At 41.8% G+C, this 20,606-nt stretch overlaps 1 protein-coding gene across 1 annotated transcript in view; it reads right to left on the bottom strand.

The window, feature by feature from the left end:
- The window catches only part of LOC140205542 (serine/threonine-protein kinase BRSK2), a 1,025,607-nt gene that overhangs the window by 85,729 nt on the left and 919,272 nt on the right, over positions 1–20,606 (bottom strand). The window lies entirely within an intron of this gene.

Here is a 20,606-nt window from a genome sequence, read left to right as displayed (position 1 = left end):
CATTGTTTTGAAATCCCGTCAATTCAGTACCTGACTTACCAGAGCCCCATTTTACTTATTTGCTTTAAACATATTTCTGTGTTCTCTTTAAACTCACCAGTATTCTCTTTCTATGTAACTTGTAAACTCACTAGGTCCCAGTTTCACATACCTTTTGAACTCACCAGGGTTTCATTCTCATGAGGACTCTACAATCATAAAGGCTGGTGTTTCATCAATTTATAAAGAGAAGAAACAGTTGAACCCAAGGAACACAGCAGAGAAAATAGGCCACTGAAACATCCTGTCTGCAGTATAAGATACATTCCAAGTTAAAAGGAACTCCACCCAGGTGACTCTTCAAGCCTCATGCTGGCATCTACCTACTCTTGCCTCCATTTCTTATTCTATTCCCAACGATCAGCAAAGTGAAGTTGGGAGCCACTGATTGTGCTTTCAGGCAGCATTTACTCACAAGCAATTGCCCAGTGATGCTCAGTTTCAGAAGGATTACACAGTCCTAGACCTTAATACAACCCTGGACTGAGGATGACCAAAGGAGCTGATTCCATGAGATGAGATAAAAATGACATTAATGTACAATTTGTGTTGATAGTGGCCTTCAAGGTCTTTTGTTAAAAAAAAAACAAAGTCAATTAATTGGGAAGATCATTATCAGGTGGAGCCTAACCCCATAACAGCAGCAACAATGTTTATTCAAACAGCATCTACAGCATTTCAAAACATCCCAAAGCATTTCACAGGAGCACGATCAAAGAATGTTGATACCAGAACACCTAAAGAAATATCATTATAGCTTGATCAATAAAGTAGATTTAAAAAGACATCTTAAAAGAGAAAGAAGGATGGTGACCTGAGGGGGTCTAGGGAGAAAATTCTTGAGTGCAGAGCAAATCAAAACAAAAATTGGAAATACTCAGTACCTCTGTCAAAATGAAGATCAATTGCCCTGACATTAAATCAAACACACCTTCCAGGGATTTGGATGACTTCATCTTTATAACTGGTGTGATGTGGATGTCTGGCCTGGTCAGATGTTTGAATAATTGCTGATCATTAAAAGTGGACGAGGACCTGAGTCACTGCACAGCATGGAAACAGGACTCTTAACCTGTCCATAGCAACCAAGACTCCTTCCTGAACTCTTCCAGTTTGTCTCAATTTAGCCCCTATCTCTCTAAACCTTTCTGATCCAAAAGGTCTGGGTTGGTCTCAGCCATGATCATATTGAATGAGGAAAGCTTGAGGGCACGTCACAGGAACTAGCCTCTCCTCCATGGACTCTGTCTATACCTCGGTAAAGCAACCAGCATAATTTAAGACTCCACCCACCGTGGACTTCCTCTCTGCTCCACCCCTCACCTCCCCACCCCCGTTAGGCAGAAGATACAAAATCCTGAAAGCTCATACCACCAGCCTCAAGGACAGCTTCTATCTTGCTGTTATCAGACTATTGAATGGTTCACTAATACAATAAGATGGAGTATCAATCTCCCAGTTTCACAAACACGAGAAAATCTGCAGATGCTGGAAATCCAAAGCAACAAAGACAAAGTGCTGGAGGAACTCAGCAGGTCAGGCAGCATCTATGGAAAAGAGTAAACTGTTGACGTTTTGGGCCGAGACCCTTCATCAGGACTGGAAAGAAAGAGAAGTCAGTGTAAGAAGGTGGGGGAGGGGAGAAAGAAGTACAAGGTGGTAGGGATATGTGAAACCAGGAGAAGGGGACGTGGTGAAGTAAAGAGCTGGGAAGTTGAGATAAAGGGCTGAAGAAGGACAGGAGAGGACAGAAGACAATGGAAGAAATGGAAGGGGGAGGAGCACCAGAGGGAGGTGATGCACAGGTAAGGAAATAAGGTGAGAGAAGGGAACCAGAATGGGAAATGCTGAGGGGGTGGCAGTTGATGTTCATGCTATCAGGTTGGAGGCTACCCAGACTGAATATAAGGTGTTGCCCCTCCTCCAACCTGAGTGTGGCCTTATCTCCATGGAGAGGCCATGGTCTAACATGTTGGAATGGGAACGGGAAGTAGAATTGAAATGGGTGGCTACTGGGTGATTCCTTTTTTTCTGGCGGACCAGATTCTCTCAGTTTACCTTGTTACGACCTTGCACCTTTTTTTACCTGCACCACACTTCTCTGCACCATAACACTTTATTCTGCATTCTGGTATAAAGAGGTCCAACATAAGCTGAGGAACAGCATCTCATCTTCCATCTTGGCACATTGCAATGGAATTATTTAACTTCAGGTAAATTGTTTTGACTTCAGGAAATTGGCCATTTCTGTTGTAATCATCCCTGTGATATTGGCTCACAGTTTTTTTTCCTCTCCATTGACCTGCTGGGCAACTGTTACAGCTCTGCATTTTGCAACTTTTGCATTTCTTTGTATTTTCCTTCTTTAATTCACTCATTTCATGAATATTGCTCATTTTCACTCCCTCTAATGATTCCCATTAACCCATTGACTTCTACATCTTCGACCTAAATGGTTAACTCTGTTTCTCTTTTCCATACATTGCTGCCTGACCTAGCTGATCCCATCATTTTATGTTTTGATTAAGACTAATTAATCTGGATTTATCAAAATAAAGTTGAAAGATATTTTTGTTATAATTATACAATTTTAATTAGTAGGAATTAATGCTATCAATTTAAAAGCCATCAAAATAAAGTTTTGTTCCATACTAAAATGAGAAACTTGTAGGAATTATGAAAATGTAAGAGAATGAGGGAGTTTGTAATTTCCTGCCTAACTTCCCAAAGATTTTCAACTGGCTGAAACTTACGACTCACTTTGTGCTGGGTTCTTGTTTGACCGTAAGAGCTGCCTTGTGTGCTGCTTAGGAAAGCTTAATCAGTGCTGCTAAACCTCTGAGAGCAAATCCCACACCATCCTGGTCTCAACAGAACATTCTGAAGATCACATTAAGTGTGGTAATGCCACCAGCCTAAAGGCATACCCCCCACCTCCCAAGTGTTCAGTAACTTCTCTTAAATCCTCTCCACAGTTATCTTCTGTTTTGAACTTCTCATGAACCAATTCTGAGTTGTGAAGGATTTCCAACATAGCTTGACAAGGTTTGGATTTAATAGTAACTTATATTTTAACATTGGTAGATAAAGGATTGGGTGGTGGGGTGGAGATATATCTCTACCAAGAAGCAGTAAGGTGCTCTTTCCGTCTGCTATCCTGCAGGTCACCCTGGTGTAGTGGATAGTCGTATGAGCGGCTGGTGTATATCACAAATCCTGGTTAGGATGTTAGGCAGACAATCTCTGAAGAGTATTGTCAATGACTGGGGTCACCTGTCTTGTAAAGACACTGCCCATAAGAAGGCAATGGGAAACCATTTCTGCGCAAAAATTTGCCAAGATCATCATGGTCAAAGACCACAATCATCCACATCATGGTACATAACCAATGAATGAATGGGATAAAGGATAATTTGCAATCTTGTGACAGCTGTAGGATTGCGAATCTCATCTTTTTTGCAGAGTTAATAATGGACTGTTGAATAAAATAATTAATTTCCTTTCCCCGCGAACACACTCTCAACTAATTCACCTTGTTAAACAGATACAATGGCCTGATTTAAAATCTGTTAAATCTGCACTGGGATATATTATGTTAATATGTATTTCCTGAATATCTTTAAATTCTCAAAAATGTTGATGGTAATCATGAAAACAGCTGCGTATACTGAACTTCAAGACCCACCAACAGAATATTATGACTGCCGAATGGTAATAAACGCTCTGCTTTTAATGCTCAATTAACAAAGCTGATTGTACTGTGAGGCTCACTGAGTCCCAAAATTGACTGTGGGCTCATCAGAGGAAATTAAAAAGTGGACTATTACATTACCTCATCTTTTCCATTTACAATGTTCCAGCCTGTTACTGCTCTATCGGCAGCCAAAAAGCTGATTAAGAGGGCACCACTGCTGTTGTTTTGGATAATGAATATAGTTGGTGACCCTTGCAATGCAGCTGGAATGGCATCAGTGCCAAGATGTGAAGCACGTTAGAGATTAAACTTAGAGGGGAACATATTCCTGCAGTGTAATTGCTCCACGAGAAGAAAATCTACTTCACTTTACTAACAAACCAAAGGAGAACTGAACAAAACTTGAGTATTGACTAGGAGATAAGTTATCCTCCGAATAGAAACTACGAGTTGCATACAATCCATGCACCTCATAAAATCATTACGGTTCTTTTGGGAGCTTCTGCTCCACATCAGTAGGAGAAAATAATCTTAAAATATTTATACGCTGTGCCTTAATCAAGATGGCTTGATTAACAATTGGATGCAAGTTTGAATAGGATTACAGTGAAGAGTTTTATTAAATCAGATCATTATTTTGTGAATGTGGGGCAGGTCATCTTTAACACATTTTATCTTTGCTTTTGTTAAACAGGGTAACACACTCAACATGTTGGAGGAACTCAGCAGGTCAGGCAGCATCCATGGAGAAGAATAAACAGTCAACCTATTGTGCTGAAACCCCTCATAAGGATTGGAAAGGAAGAATAAAAAGCCAGAAACCAGAATTTGTTAAATAGTGTTGAAGGACAAATGTACACAGACCATAATAATGTCAAACATAAAATAAATTTAGATTAACAAGCTAAATTAGGTTCTTAATACTTACAACACTAGAGATTCTGCAGATGCTGAAAATGCAGACTATACACATGAAATGTTGGAGGAATTCAGCTGGTCAGGAAATGAATAAACAGTCAATGTTTCAGGCTGAAACCCTTCATCAAGACTGGAAATGGAGGGGGAAGATGCCAGAAAGGTTCCAAAGGTTCAAAGGTTCATTTTATTATCAAATTATGTATGTCGAATACAACTCTGAAATGTGCCTTCTCTAGATAGCCATAAAATACAGAAACCATTGAAGTAGTTGAAAGAAAGAACATCAATTCCCCCCGCATGAAAAGCAAGATAAATAAAACTCACAAACCCAAACCCCCTAACCCCTCCTTTGCCAAAAACTAACATATCACCCAACTCCCACACCACCAATCAGCACCAAAAAAGAATGGGTGAGAATACAAAAGAAACATATAACTAAAAGAAGCCCCTCCGAGGGAAGCGACTCGAACCCACCTGACCCTCCGGGGGAAGGGACTCAACTCTATCGGCCCCTTCAAGGAACGCGACTCAAACCCATTGGCCCCTCCGAGTGAAGCGACTCAAATCCATCGGACCCTCCAAGGGAAGCCACTCGAATCCATCAATCCCTCCCAGGGAAGTGACTCGAACCCATTGGCCCCTCCAAAGGAAGTGACTCGAACCCATTGGCCTCTCCGAGGGAAGTGACTCGAACCCATTGGCCCCTCCGAGGGAAGCAACTTGAACCCATTGGCCTCTCCGAGGGAAGCGACTCAAACCTATCGGCCCCTGCAATGAAAGTCAATTGAACCCATCGGATCCTCCGAGAACTGCTTGCTCTCCTCCATGTAAACCTCGATGTTTCAATCTTCCTCAATGCTTTAATCGGCGAGAAATATAATTGATCATGGCCCCTCATCTCGTGGTAGCTTGTGCTCACATTTCTCTCCTGGAGTTTTCTTGGGGACAGCAGAGTGCTAGCTCACCTGATCGAACTACAGACTGTAAGTCACAGGCGTCAACAGTTTCAAAAACTAAATTAAGATAAAAAGAACAAGTAGAAGCTGTAGAAAAACTGAAATGATCAACTATCTGGAAGATGTTGCCTGACGAATCATTGTTCGCTGGCGCAACCTTAACCAGAAATCCTCACCGGAAGCTGAGTGGGGTGAGGTGAGGGGATGGGGAGGAGGACAAACTAGAAGGTGATAGTTGAAGCCAAGTGGGTGGGAAAGGTAAAGAGCTGGAGAAGAAGGAGTCTAGTAAGAGAGGAGAGTGGACCATGGGTGAAAGGGAAAAAGAAGGGGCACCAGTGGGAGGTGATAGGCAGGTGAGGAGAAGAGTTAGGTGGCCACAGTGTGGAATAGAAGAAAAGAGAATGGGGAAGGAAAAAGGAGAAAAATAGAGAAAAAGAGAAAAAGTACTGGAAGGAGAAATCGAAGTTCTTACCAACAGGCTAAATAGATGGAATATGAGGCATTGCTCCTCCACCCTGAGAGCAGCTTCATTGCGGCAAAAGAGGTGGCCATGGACCAACACATCAGAACGGGAGTGCGTACAGGAATGAATATATTTGTATTTAAAGCAAGACACATAAAATGCTGGAGGATCTCAGCAGGTCAGGGAGCATCTGTGGAAAAGTGTAAACAGTCGATGTTTCAGGCCCAGACCCTTCTTCAGGACCGAGAAGAAAAGAGGGAGCTACCTCCTCCAGCATTTTGTGCGTGTTGCTTTGGATTTCCAGCATCTGCAGATTTCCCTGTGTTTATGGTTGTATTTAACCTGTTTTATCATCTGGTTTAAATTGAAATGAATATTAGTTTGTTCTCTTGTTGGTTGTTAACAGCCAAACAGATTTTTGCTTGTTGAACTTCCAGAAGTAGCATGAAAATAGTCACACCAGATATTTCTCAAAGGGAACCGAGCTGCTTAGATATACATTGCTAGGAACAAAAGCAAAAATTGCAGTGTCGAACTCAAAGTGGATGAAGCATGAAGATGGTTGAGCAAATTTGGAATAACAATCACAGTATACAAGGTTTAGATTAATTCTGAACAATGACAAGAAAAAAATGGGAACCAAAATGGATGACAACTTCAATCAACTGAGGAGATCTGTCCCAGGTACACTGGAGTCAAAGACTAACAATTAGAAAAGCAGTGAAATAAAAGGAAAACTTTCAAGGAGATAGTTGACATGAATTCTTGGTAATTCCCCAAAAGGAAAAAGGAAGAGAAAAAAAAGCCAGAGGTTCTCCGATGACAATCATATCAAAAGCAAATGGCAGCTTTGCAATGCAAAAGAACATCAGGCTGAATACATATTTTACAGAAAGATAGTGTTAAAAATGGGAAAGAATGAAATAAGATGAACAGTTAATGTGCAAATGAACTGTGCAGCTTTCAAAAGGCAGATTAGCATTAAATGGGTTGTTAAAAAGAGCAGAAATCAAAATTGAGACCTATCAATGGAAATCTATCGACTAATGTACCAAATGAGTACTTTGCACAGGGATTTCCTAAAGAAAAGGGCTTTGTTCTTGATATACTGGATAAGATAAAGATAGATAGAGTGTAAAAAAACTAAGTAAATCAAATGGCTTTGTATGGATATATTTTAAGTAACAAGGATAGAAAATAGTGGAAGTTCTGGTCATAATCTTCTCATCATCCTCAGATGCAGAAGCAGCAGAAGAGGAGTGAAGGACTGCAAACAAAACACTCAATTCAAAAGCAGTGAGAAAAATAAAGCAGGCAATTGCTGACCAATCCCCTTAGTTTTCCTAGCCAGAAAGCTTTTGGAAACAATAGTCCAGGAGAAAATTGACACAAATGGAAAGGCGACTGATTTACTGAGAGCAAAATGTGTTCAGCTAATTTAATGGCTTTGTTGAGCACCTTGGCATGTTTTAACACATTAAAGAGGTTAAATAAATTGTTAATGGTGTATTTTTGGATGACATAACAATGACAGCTATGCAACTCGTAAAATACATAGCGATTAAATGTTTTGGATTAAAGAAGCAAAAGGAGACAATAAACAGACAGTTGCAGTGAACAGCTCTACACTGGACAGGATTTCGGCATCTTGATTCATTCCCCAGATGGCTATAGGACTGCACTGGATTTTAATATACACATGACTGACACTTGAAATTGGGATACATGCCAAAATTTCAAAACTTACAATGACACAAAAACAAGGAAGTGAAGTGAACAATAAAGATAATTAAAGAGCAAGATAATGTGGACAAGTTAGTATTAGATAAAAACTAACACTAAAAGGCATTAGGTGATGTATTTTGGAAGGAATGGTGAGATAGAATACAAACTAAACAGCCTACTTCAGAGGGATAGAAGAACAAAGAAATCTGACAGTATTTGTGCAGAAATATTTAATAGCAGCTTGAGAGCCTAACAAACCAAAAGAATTGACAAAAAAGCTACAGGCAAAAGCACTATCAAGAGCCAGCAGATATGATAAAGCTATTCAAATCACTAGTTCAAATACTGTATCTAATTTTGGGCTAAGCAAGGACACATAGGTTCTGCAGGGCATAGGGTAGAGATTCACTGGAAAATTTCTTGGGTTGAGAGATCATAGTTACCTAGATAGACCAGAGAAACTGGGATTGATCTCACTGGAAAGCAAAAGTAAAGAGAAGTTTGACAGCAGAATGTAAAACCATTAAGAGATTAGATACATGAAGAAAAATAGTTTCCACAGCTCGAAGGTCAGTAACAACCAGATTCAGATTTAAAATAAAAACAGAAAATCTTGGAAATACTTGGGTATGACAGCATTGACATCTGACATGTGAATATTTCCAGCATTTACATTGCTTTGCTTTTGTGCTCAGATTGAAGTCAATTGACAAAAGAGACAAATGTCATGATGACGAACTTTTTTTTTTACAGAGACGGTAGTTAGAATTTAAATGAATTGCCAAATAGATTGGTGGAAACTGGTTCAAAAGAAGCTTTAAAAATGAATTATATAAATACTTTAAGTATTAAAAGAATGTTACAAAGTTCTGGGGAAAAAGCTGTGGAGTAGGACTATCTATGATAACGGTTCGAATTAATTGGTACAGAACTGCCAGGCTGAATTGCCTCCTTTTATATTGTACCATTCTATGATAACCTGATTAAACTGCTGAAGATATCATATGGCAGGGGAAGCATTAAATTCCATTGACAAAGATTAGTTTTACATTTCACATTTGTATGGAAATGTACCGTTAAGAGTTTCTTTACATTTGAACACTTCCCAACATTCGGGGGTTCAGTGAACTGCCTACAGTCAGCAGAGTTCTGTGTTTAAGTCTGCATCATCCACAAGATAATGGAGGTATGCTCTAAAAATGTGGCCTTCTCTGCAATACCATTTCCGAAGGTGTACAATTAGTGATCCATTGTTTAAGGTGTTTGCACAGACAGAAACAAATAGTGTTCGCCACTTGTCATGGGTATTAGCTTATCAAGGATAAGGGTGTTACATACTGTATTCATTTATTAGCTAACTGCCTAAGTCTTGTTCCAATGGAGTTTATAACCACCTCACTTTCTGAAGAATATAGAACATATGGTGACTCAGGATAGATGCCAACCACTGGTAGATACATTAACACAAGAGATTCTGCAAGAGCTAGAAATCCAGAGCAACACCCACAAAATGCTGTCGGATTTCAGCAGGTCAGGCAGCATTTATAAAAAGTGAATAAACAGTCAACATTTTGAGTCAAGACCCTTCATCAAGTCCTGATGAAAGGTCTTGGACAGAATTGCCTGCTCTTTATTGCCCATTACAGATGCTGCTGATGTATGCATATGCTTTCATGCACTGATTCATATTAGTGCCTTTCTAGACTTTTAAGGTGAAGAGAGTACACTGTAGACAATTGAAAGTGGTGAAGTCTGCTCAAAAGAGGTATTTACTGAACCTGAATATCAGTGAAAACCAAAAACTTGTTCCTCTCTTCCGTTTTCCCTGCAATCCAGTGGCTGTGGATTGCTTTAAGTGTGCAGTACTATCACCTAGGCTGTCAAGGCTGCACCAGAAGTAAGCAAGTAAAGAAATGCAGATACATTCCTCTTCATTTTTCCTGCTTCACTCTACATAAAATCAAATTCAAATCTAAAGTCTACTTAAAGAACTGTTGTTCAACAACCTTGCACTCAACGTCAGCAACCACCAAAGAGTTGATTGCGGACTTCAAAAACTATGATGAGGGAATACAAACCAATCCTCATAGAGGGATCAGAAATGGAGAGAGTGAGCAGCTGCAAGTTCCTGGGTATCAATATCTGTGAGGACATAACCTGGTCCCAACATATTGATGCAGCTATAAAGGTGGCAAGGCGGCAGCTATATTTCATTAGGAGCTTGAGGTGATTTGGTGTGTCAACTTGAAAACTTCTACAAAAGTACCGTGGAGAGCATTCTGACTGGCTGCATCACTGCCTGGTATGGGCGGGGGAGGGAGGAGGGGATTGGGGACTACTGCACAAGATTGAAGTAAGTTGCAGAAAGTTGCAAAATTAGTCAGCTCCATCATGGGTACTAGCCTCCGTAGTATCCAAGACATCTTCAAGGAGCAGTGCCTTAGGAAGGTGGTGTCCATTCAGTATTAGCAATCCCCACCACCCACGACATGACCTCTTCTCATTGTTACCATCAGGAAGGAGGTACAGAAGCCTGAAGGAACACACTCAGCGATTCAGAAGCAGCTTCTTCCCCTCTGCCATCTGATCTCTAAACGGACATTGAACCCATGAACACTGTTTCTGTTTTTTCTTCACAATTTATTTTAACCTAAGTATTTAATAGACATACTTAATGTAATTATATTTTTCTCTACATTTATTTATCATCCAATTAATTGTACTACTGCTGTAAAGTTAACAAATTTCACACCATATGCTGGCGATATTAAACCTGTTTCAGATTCTGATGAATTTTGCGGAGAAGGGATACTATATTTAATTCTTAATCCTCCGAAGTGACCTGATGGACTGGGCAGTTCCAGTTGTACCACTTTTTATTAAAGATTCAGGTATTACAGCCACTTTTTCTTCTTTCAATTGTCATGTGAATTAAGATGTGAGAAGCTGAGATTTGAAAACTCTACGTTAACAGTTACTGTCAGTGTAGAAATGCTACAACAAACTTGAAAGAACTAAAGTTGCATTTTTTATCTCCAAAACTTAATTAATTGCTCATTTGTGTGAAAAATGGGTTAAAGGTTACATTACCTCAGGAATTAATTAAATAACGCCCTGGATTCAATTAGTTCATGGTAATATTCTATTCCAATAGCAATGAAACTGCAAAATTGACTTGAACTTTGTCCGCTGGGGAACTCCAATTAATGGTGAGAACATTTTTGTGTTTTTCCATTTTTTATTGGCACATATCACTGAAAACATGATGAAATTTGTTATTAACAGTGAGGTGTCAGTTATTATAGATACATACACTGTTCACTCAGATGTCGGCGACAGTCTAGTTATGTAGAGCAGCGGTCCCCAACCACCGGGCCACGGACCAGTGCTGGGCCGCAAAGCGTGTGCTACTGGGCTGTGAGGGAACGATATGATTTGGCGATATGAGTCAGCTGCACCTTTCCTCAATCCCTGTCACGCCCACTGTTGAGCTTGAACGCACGCGAAGTCATTACCCATGCGTTATCCATGTCAGCGCGGGAAGGAGATCAACTCCTTGAGCTTGCAAATGACGGCGGGCTGAAAAGTATGTTTGACATAACACCTCTGCCGGCATTCTGGATCAAAGTCAAGGCTCAATATCCTGAGATAGCCACGAAAGCACTGAAAACATTGCTTCCATTTCCAACACCATATCCCTGCAATGAATGCAACGAAAACTAAATTGCGGAATAGACTGGATATAAGGAACCCCCCTCGAGTATCGCTGTCTCCCATCACCCTTCGATGGCACTGTCTTGTTGCAGGGAACAAGCCCAGGGCTCCCACTGATTCAACGATATTGGTGTGTTGCAATGATTTTATATGTTCATATAAGGAAAATATGTGCTGTGTGTTTAACATCCAAACGTTACTTAAAATGTTATGATGCTATTGACTTATAAGTGACTTATATAACCATATAACAATTACAGTACAGAAACAGGCCATCTTGGCCCTTCCAGTCCGTGCCGAACGCTACTCTCACCTAGTCCCACCAACCTGCACTCAGCCCATAACCCTCCATTCCTTTCCCGTCCATATACCTATCCAATTTTTCGTTAAATGATAATATTGAACCTGCCTCTACCACTTCTGCTGGAAGTTCGTTCAATACTTACTTCAAGCTCCCCTGTCCTCCCCTGATAATTGACTTATCACTATATTCATGCGAGGAAAATATGTGCTTTGTGTTTAATATTAAATTCGTTAGATAAACCATTTTAGAAACAAAATTGAGTGTATTAGCCACCTATCACCTATATTCCAGTCATGATTAACACCACCCCACCGAACGGAATCACCAAAAACGATTTGTAGAAAAAAATCGGCACGCACACGCATGCGCACACAGGTGCCCGCACAAGGCTTCATGGTCATGGTAGTCTTTTTGGGGTAAACACAACGTATTTGACTGCTACTCTTGTCCGTTGGCAAGCCTACCTCCCCCCCCCCCCAACCCCAGGTCAGCCGGTCCGCAAGAATATTGTCGATAATAAACCGGTCCGCAGTGCAAAAAAGGTTGGAGACCCGTGATGTAGAGGTCTGCACAGGCGGTCGGTTAAAAGGGCTAAGTTGGTTACCAAAAACTAATCATGGAGAATGAGGAGAACGTTAGCCTTCATAACCAGATAGCTCAACTGCAAAAGACAGTTTGCTTCAGCTGTATCATCCCATGGCTCCAGACTGAGGCATGACACTTTCAAAGGGAAAATGCTTGTGTTGGAACAGGCACAGCACAGTTCTTTAAATGTTACCACTGCTCCAAAGGTTAAATTGGAGAGGTTACATAAAGTAGATTGCATTTCCTGTACCTGGCAACTTGTACTGGTGCTAACTTGCAAGGAGACTTTCAAGGTTTTGAAAGGAATTAATAGGTTAGATGGGAACACACATCCCCCTTGAAGGTGTCCGGGGTAAGAAATTTGAGATGACACAAAAAAGGGAATGGCATTGCAAGAAATGATGACAAACATCAGACAGGACTTTGCTTGAAAGCACTCAGAAAGTTTTATTAAAGGCCCTACATAAATGCAAGATACTGTTGGTGAAATGGTCAGATACATGGCAAATTAAATTTAACACAGAACCATGGAATGAGTAAATTTGGTCGGAGGGGCGATGCAATTCCAAGTGCTACAGTTTTGGAAGAAGTGTAGGATTAGTAAGGTGAAGGTGACAGGACAACTTGAGAAGATGATCTTTGACTTTATATGGTTTGTAAAAGCATAGAATAAAGCGTTAACACTTTATAAAACAATAGCTAGGCCTTGACTAGAGTACTGTGTTCAGTTCTGGACACTGGATTATGAAGACTTCAGTGCCTGGATAGGTTTACTAACATAGCACAAGTGATAAGATCTAATGACCAGGGAGACAGCCATTCATCTCAAATAACAAAAGGATAACAGAAGGTTTGATTTTGAAAGGGAATATGGAGAATCAGTTTCTTTTCGCTAAAGATTCAATAGCCCCAAGACATAGGTTTAAGATAATTGGAAAAAGAACAAAACAGTAAATCAGTAAAAGAAAATTTATGCACCAAATTGTTGTAATCAGAAACTACAACCCTCAAAGGGGAACTGATTCTACAGTAACCTGCAAACAGACAACTGAATAAACATAAAATGTGCAGGCTCTGAGTAAACAACTGAGCAAGGGACTAATCGGATCTCTTTTCAAAGAAATACCATGAACATCATCGGCCGTATACATTCCTTAGGCTAGAAATTTCAACAGATATCTCTGAAAAGCAGAGAAACTATGATGGTGAAGATCAATTCAACTCAAATAGGAGTAACCCAGGACCTGTTCTGGGTGTCTAAGTGGCCCCTGGGAAATACATTTTCTCATTTTTCAGTGGTAATTTAGGCAGTTTTATGCTCCAAGTGAAGTCAACAATAGTGTACCACAGAAAATGTGAAATTTTCAACCTCATTGATTCGAAAAAGATTTGTTCTTACTTCCTCATAGAATAACTAGATCATAATAACCATATTTCACGTAAAATTATTCCATTAAAACAGAATTTTTTTTCTGAGATCTGTGAACCATGGGAACTTAAATACACATTCAGAATGTGTACTGAATAACTCACGGAATGGATTGCCTTGCACACGGAGCAAGAGTTGTTGACCTAACTATTGGTACTTAGTGCTATTTCAGGCTGGAAGATAGTCTTATTGGTGGAATCCCTCTTTGGTTATCAAGCCAAATACCACCAGCAAGTCAAGCTCCACACATACAAGTTGCTGGTGAACGCAGCAGGCCAGGCAGCATCTCTAGGAAGAGGTGCAGTCGACGTTTCAGGCCGAGACCCTTCGTCAGGACTAACTGAAGGAAGAGTGAGTAAGGGATTTGAAAGTTGGAGGGGGAGGGGGAGATCCAAAATGATAGGAGAAGACAGGAGGGGGAGGGATGGAGCCAAGTGCTGGACAGGTGATTGGCAAAAGGGATACGAGAGGATCATGGGACAGGAGGTCCGGGAAGAAAGACAAGAGGTGGGGGACCCAGAAGATAGGGAAGGGGTATATTCAGAGGGACAGAAGGAGAAAAAGGAGAGTGAGAGAAAGAATGTGTGTATAAAAATAAGTAACAGATGGGGTACAAGGGGGAGGTGGGGCATTAGCGGAAGTTAGAGAAGTCGATGTTCATGCCATCAGGTTGGAGGCTACCCAGACGGAATATAAGGTGTTGTTCCTCCAACCTGAGTGTGGCTTCATCTTTACAGTAGAGGAGGCCGTGGATAGACATGTCAGAATGGGAATGGGATGTGGAATTAAAATGTGTGGCCACTGGGAGATCCTGCTTTCTCTGGCGGACAGAGCGTAGGTGTTCAGCAAAGCAGTCTCCCAGTCTGCGTCGGGTCTCGCCAATATATAAAAGGCCGCATCGGGAGCACCGGACGCAGTATATCACCCCAGCCGACTCACAGGTGAAGTGTTGCCTCACCTGGAAGGACTGTTTGGGGCCCTGAATGGTGGTGAAGGAGGAAGTGTAAGGGCATGTGTAGCACTTGTTCCGCTTACACGGATAAGTGCCAGGAGGGAGATCAGTGGGGAGAGATGGGGGGACGAATGGACAAGGGAGTTGCGTAGGGAGCGATCCCTGCAGAATGCAGAGAGAGGTGGGGGGGAAAGATATGCTTAGTGGTGGGATCCCGTTGGAGGTGGCGGAAGTTATGGAGAATAATATGTTGGACCCGGAGGCTGGTGGGGTGGTAGGTGAGGACCAGGGGAACCCTGTTCCTAGTGGGGTGGCGGGAGGATGGAGTGAGAGCAGTTGTACGTGAAATGGGGGAGATGCCCCCCCCATCCCTCCCCACTGATCTCCCTCCTGGCACTTATCCGTGTAAGCGGAACAAGTGCTACACATGCCCTTACACTTCCTCCCTTACCACCATTCAGGGACCCAAACAGTCCTTCCAGGTGAGGCAACACTTCACCTGTGAGTCGGCTGGGGTGATATACTGCGTCCGATGGTCCCGATGTGGCCTTTTATATATTGGCGAGACCTGACGCAGACTGGGAGACCGCCTTGCTGAACACCTACGCTCTGTCCGCCAGAGAAAGCAGGATCTCTCAGTGGCCACACATTTTAATTCCACATCCCATTCCCATTCTGACATGTCTATCCATGGCCTCCTCTACTGTAAAGATGAAGCCACACTCAGGTTGGAGGAACAACACCTTATATTCCGTCTGGGTAGCCTCCAACCTGATGGCATGAACATCAACTTCTCTAACTTCCGCTAATGCCCCACCTCCCCCTCGTACCTCATCTGTTACTTATTTTTATACACACATTCTTTCTCTCACTCTCCTTTTTCTCCCTCTGTCCCTCTGAATATACCCCTTGCCCATCCTCTGGGTCCCCCCCCTCCCGTCTTTCTTCCCGGACCTCCTGTCCCATGATCCTCTCGTATCCCTTTTGCCTATCACCTGTCCAGCTCTTGGCTCCATCCCTCCCCCTCCTGTCTTCTCCTATCATTTTGGATCTCCCCTCCCCCTCTCCCTCTCAAATCTCTTACTCACTCTTCCTTCCGTTAGTCCTGACGAAGGGTCTCAGCCTGAAACGTCGACTGCACCTCTTCCTAGAGATGCTGCCTGGCCTGCTGCGTTCACCAGCAACTTGTACGTGTGTTGCTTGAATTTCCAGCATCTGCAGAATTCCTGTTGTTAGCAAGTCAAGCCCCTTGCTATACTGTTGAGCACTTAATTAATGAAGTATGATTGACCCATCACACAAAATACAACAGGTGGAATAGAGTTTGCAAAGGACACAAATTTGAACATGCTCTGCAATTGAATAGTGACAGACTTTAGGAGGACTTAGAGAGAATTTTCTTTGATAATACTCATGAAATCTGCCTTAGGAGGAATAAGGAGTCTTCAGATCAGTCTGGGAATTGGTGAAGTGAAGAAAGCAGCTGGAAGCAAGGGGTTTGTCTTGGTGAATTAATGCAATGCTCAGATCTAGTCTCAGGGTGGAGTGGAGAGTGGTGTATTTCTGTGTGTTTGTCAAGGAATTTGTTGCAGATATTTCACAGCTTTCCCTCATTTGAAATGTTATGGTACTCTTTTTATCCAAAAGTGGGCACCTGGAAAGACCAGTTGTATCATCAGTACATGGGGTCACATACCTACCCTGCATGCAAATGATTGACATGGTGGTATGGGGCTTGCCAGAGGCCCAGATTGCCAAATTCTGCTGGAAAGTGCGAGCACAAAGGGACCATGCTGGACTAAATTTGAGACACTGACAGACGCTTGAGAATTGTGGCAGAGTTTGCATATTATCACTTCCTACAAAGCAAAAACAGGTAGCATAAGAGGCAACAGTGCCTCTCTTCTGGATGAGCCAATGCCTTTTATGTATGCTTTGAACAGGAGAACATGAGACACCTACATGAGCTTTCATGGCTCCAGGTGACCCTGTGATCTCAGAATTCGAAGCCAACATCAGGGCATTCTTCAAGAGGGTGAACCGTGAAAGGAGTCTAGCCCAGATGCCAAACCTGGCACAGAGCTGAAGATACCTAGAGACTAGTTGGCTGAGGTATTCACAGTCATATTTAACCTCTTGTTTCTGTGCTCTGAGGTTACCATTTGCTTCAAAAGGTTGCCATTTATCAGTGCCCAAGAATAGCATGGTAAACTGCCTCAATGAATCCCTTCCAGTTGCATTAAAATGGTGCTTCTTGATGTTAATTACAAAGTAAATCAACTCCGGCCTCAGAAAAGACATGCATCCCCTTCAGTTTGCCGAACACCATAACAGGTGAATAGCAGATGCTATGCCATTGGTTCTCCACTCAGTTCTGGATCATCTGGGTACCAGCTACAGTTCATTGTAAGTACAATCACTCCCTCCTAACTTATCATCAACTCCAAGACCTGGGCATCTGTACCTCATTTTGCAACTGGCTTTTTGACTTCCTCACCGGCAGACCTCAGTCAATGATGATCAGCAACATCTCCTCCTTACGGACCATCATCACAAATGCACCTCAAGGCTGCATGCCCTCTTGCGCTACTCACTTTATGCTCTTGGCTGTGTGACTACACACAGCTCCAACACCATCTATAAATTTGCTGACAACTCCACTGTTGCTGGCTGAATCCTGGGCAGCAGTGAGTCAATGTACAGGAGTGAGATAAAATATCTGTTTGAGTGGTGCCATGACAACAACCTTGTCCTTACAATTAATGAAACCAAGAAGCTAATACATTGATTTCAGAAAGGGGAAGTTAGGTGACCACATACCAATTTTTACTAGTGGATTATAGGTGAGAGATTAAGCAGCTTCAAGTTCCTGGACGTTAATATCTTGGCCCAACACACAGATGCAATCATGAAGAAGATGCACCAGCACCTCCACTTTCTTAGAAGGTTAAGGAGATTTGGCAGACCATCAAATAATCTGTTAACTTTACCAGATGCACCTTTGGTAGTATCCTGATTGGTTGCATCATGTCTTAGTATAGAAATTCCAATGCGCAGGAACAAAGGCAATGACAGAGAATTGTGGTCACAGCATGGTTCAGCATAGGCACAGCCCTCCACACTACTGATAGCATCTGTAGGAGGTGCTACCTCAAGGAGGTGATGTCAATCATCAAGGATTCCCACCATCCAACCGATGCCCTCTTCTTGCTGCTTCCGTCAGGTAAGAAGTATTGAAAACTGAGGTCTCATACCTCCAGATTCAGGAACAGGAATCATTAGGTTCTTGACCCTAACTGCAAAACGCTAAACAGTACTTCAGCAATGAAACACTAAGAACCACCTCTTGCACTACCACAGACATGTGTCTTTTCTTTGCACTGTTTTTATTCTTCTTTTTCACTGTGTGGTATAATTTGTATTCTGTGCGTTGTCTGTAGCAAGCAAGCTTTTCATTGTACTGTATCACTCTATACTTGTGCATGTGACATAACTTCACTTGACTTCAGAAGCCAGCACATGCGTTGGCAAACGTTTAGTCATATGACAAAAGTTGCAAATGAAGCTGGCCCTAGATGTGAGCCTTGATTGCTTTGTCGAAGGAATCTAAATCATGGCCACTTACAAATCCTTAGCCTCATGATCAAGAAGACAGTGGTAAGAGGCTAAGGATTTCCAACAAGAAGACATTTTATTTCTCGGAGTAGGAAAGAGGCCAGACTGCGCAGGCGCGTGACATCAGCCAGTTGAGCGCGAACAGTTTAAAAAGAGGAAGAAAGTCGCAGACTTTTTCTCTTCGGATCAAGAAGACAGCGGTAAGAGGCTAAGGATTTCCAGCAAGAAGACATTTTATTTTTGGAGTAGGAGAGAGGCCAGACTGCGCAGGCACGTGACGTCAACTGGTTGAGCGCGAACAGTTTAAAAAGAAAACCGCCATATCCAGCGGGCAGCGTCGGAGCGGGCTGCGGAGTGAGAGGGTGCAGAGTGAAAGGGCTTTAGCTCAACTGGCTTCGGCGGAGACGGGAAGAGGCTTCCTGCGACCGTTGAGTCTCATAGTAACGGAGTAAGTTACAGTTTTTTGGTATTTAGTACAAACAGTAGCACTAGAGGTATGCATCTAGGATTAGCGTTGTGCTTGGAGTGCCAGATGTGGGGACCACAGTGACTCTCGTTCACTGTGGTCCTCCTCTGTCAGGTCTGCCTCTTCAACAGTATCCAAAACGATATATCGATTTCTGAGGGGGACTGTCACAGGGGTGCTATCCACTACCTCTCTATAGGTAGTATCTATCACCTCCTCACTTTCCCTAATTAGCCGAAGGTCATCAACTTCCGTCTCCAGCTCCTAACACGGTCCTTCAGGAGCCTCATCTCAGTGCACCTGGTGCAGATGTAATCCTTGGGGAGGCTGGGAGTCTCCCAGGTTATGGGTGAGTTATATGTACTGTGTTGTGCACCTTGGTCCGGAGGAATGTTGTTTCATTTGGCAGTATACATGTGCACACCTGAACTTGATCTTGATTACAGCCTTCCTTATATTGCAGTTGTGTACTTACAGAGATGTTACTGGCTATGTTTTACTGGGATTAACTGGCTGTGAAACATACAATTGAAGTTTTGGATCTTTATGTGACTTTCTCAAACGGGATTAGAGTGATTTGCAACACTCTTTTAATGCCACAAAAACTGAGTGTAGGAACATCTACAGCCTACCATTCTATCATTCCATGATGCCATAGGGTCTGGAAAAATTGGTTTTATTAGTTTTAATTTTAGTGAACTTGGCGGGTTTATAACTCTAACAAGCCACTGATCATTACAAAAGCATAGATTTGATTGCAAATTGATAAATATTTAAAACAGATGAAAGCGTCATCAGGTATGGCAATTAGCAGTTACTTGTGAGGTATATGAAATATGGATTTCTGGATTAAGCAAGATGCAATGATTCTGTCCAAACTATCTCACGAAATAGTGTCATCAGCAGTTTGCAGCTGATGGAGCATTTGCAAGCAGCTTTGAAAAGTGGATTAATGAGTTGTGTAGCAACAGCTTTGCACTAAAGTGAAAGATAACAAATGGGTTTTTGTTTGAAAATGCGGCTGTCTTAAAAACACCACTTAACTTGAGTATTTATTGAGGTGCATGGCCAGTTTCTGTTGTTTCTATCACAATAGCAGGTGGCCTGATAAAACTTACTCTCTATATCTAATATGAAAAATGAGTAATTGAGTGAGGAAACATTTCTCAGAGTTGTCTGTGAGAAGTAGAAGTAACAAAGTAGAAATTACATTTCTGTCAAAGCAAAATTAATTATTGTGTGGATAGAAACAGAGGCTAACTTGGTATCTGAATGTCAAAATAACAGCATTTACATTCCTATACCAGATACAAAGTATTCAGTCAACAGTAGTCCTTTGGCTATCAAAACAAGGTTAAATACTTTAAAGCAGAACAAGTTCATATCTAACCCAATGATTTGTTATATAACCTGCTTTTCAGCAGTTAAAATCAGTTTCAAACCCATCTTCCTCCTGCTGTAATTACAGAAATCATAGCAATTTGGTTATTGCCACAGAAACAGTTGTCATGTCATATGCAGAACAGGTCTCTAGAAATATAGGATGAAACACTAGAGTGGTCACATAAAGAAACAAAAGAGTTGCATTTATTTAGCAACTTTTACTACTTTAGTACTTCCAAAAATGTAGCCAATGAAGTCCTTTTGAAATATGATTATGTTTGTTATGTAGATACAGCCAAAATACACACAGCGAACAACCACAAAATCCAATGTTATCAGATGAGATAGTCAGCTTTAGTAAAG

The sequence above is a fragment of the Mobula birostris genome, chromosome 11 (genome assembly GCF_030028105.1).
Source record: "Mobula birostris isolate sMobBir1 chromosome 11, sMobBir1.hap1, whole genome shotgun sequence".
Lineage (NCBI taxonomy): Eukaryota > Metazoa > Chordata > Chondrichthyes > Myliobatiformes > Myliobatidae > Mobula > Mobula birostris.
The sequence above is the reverse complement of the archived record's forward strand: the minus strand, read 5'-3'. Positions and strand labels throughout refer to the sequence as shown.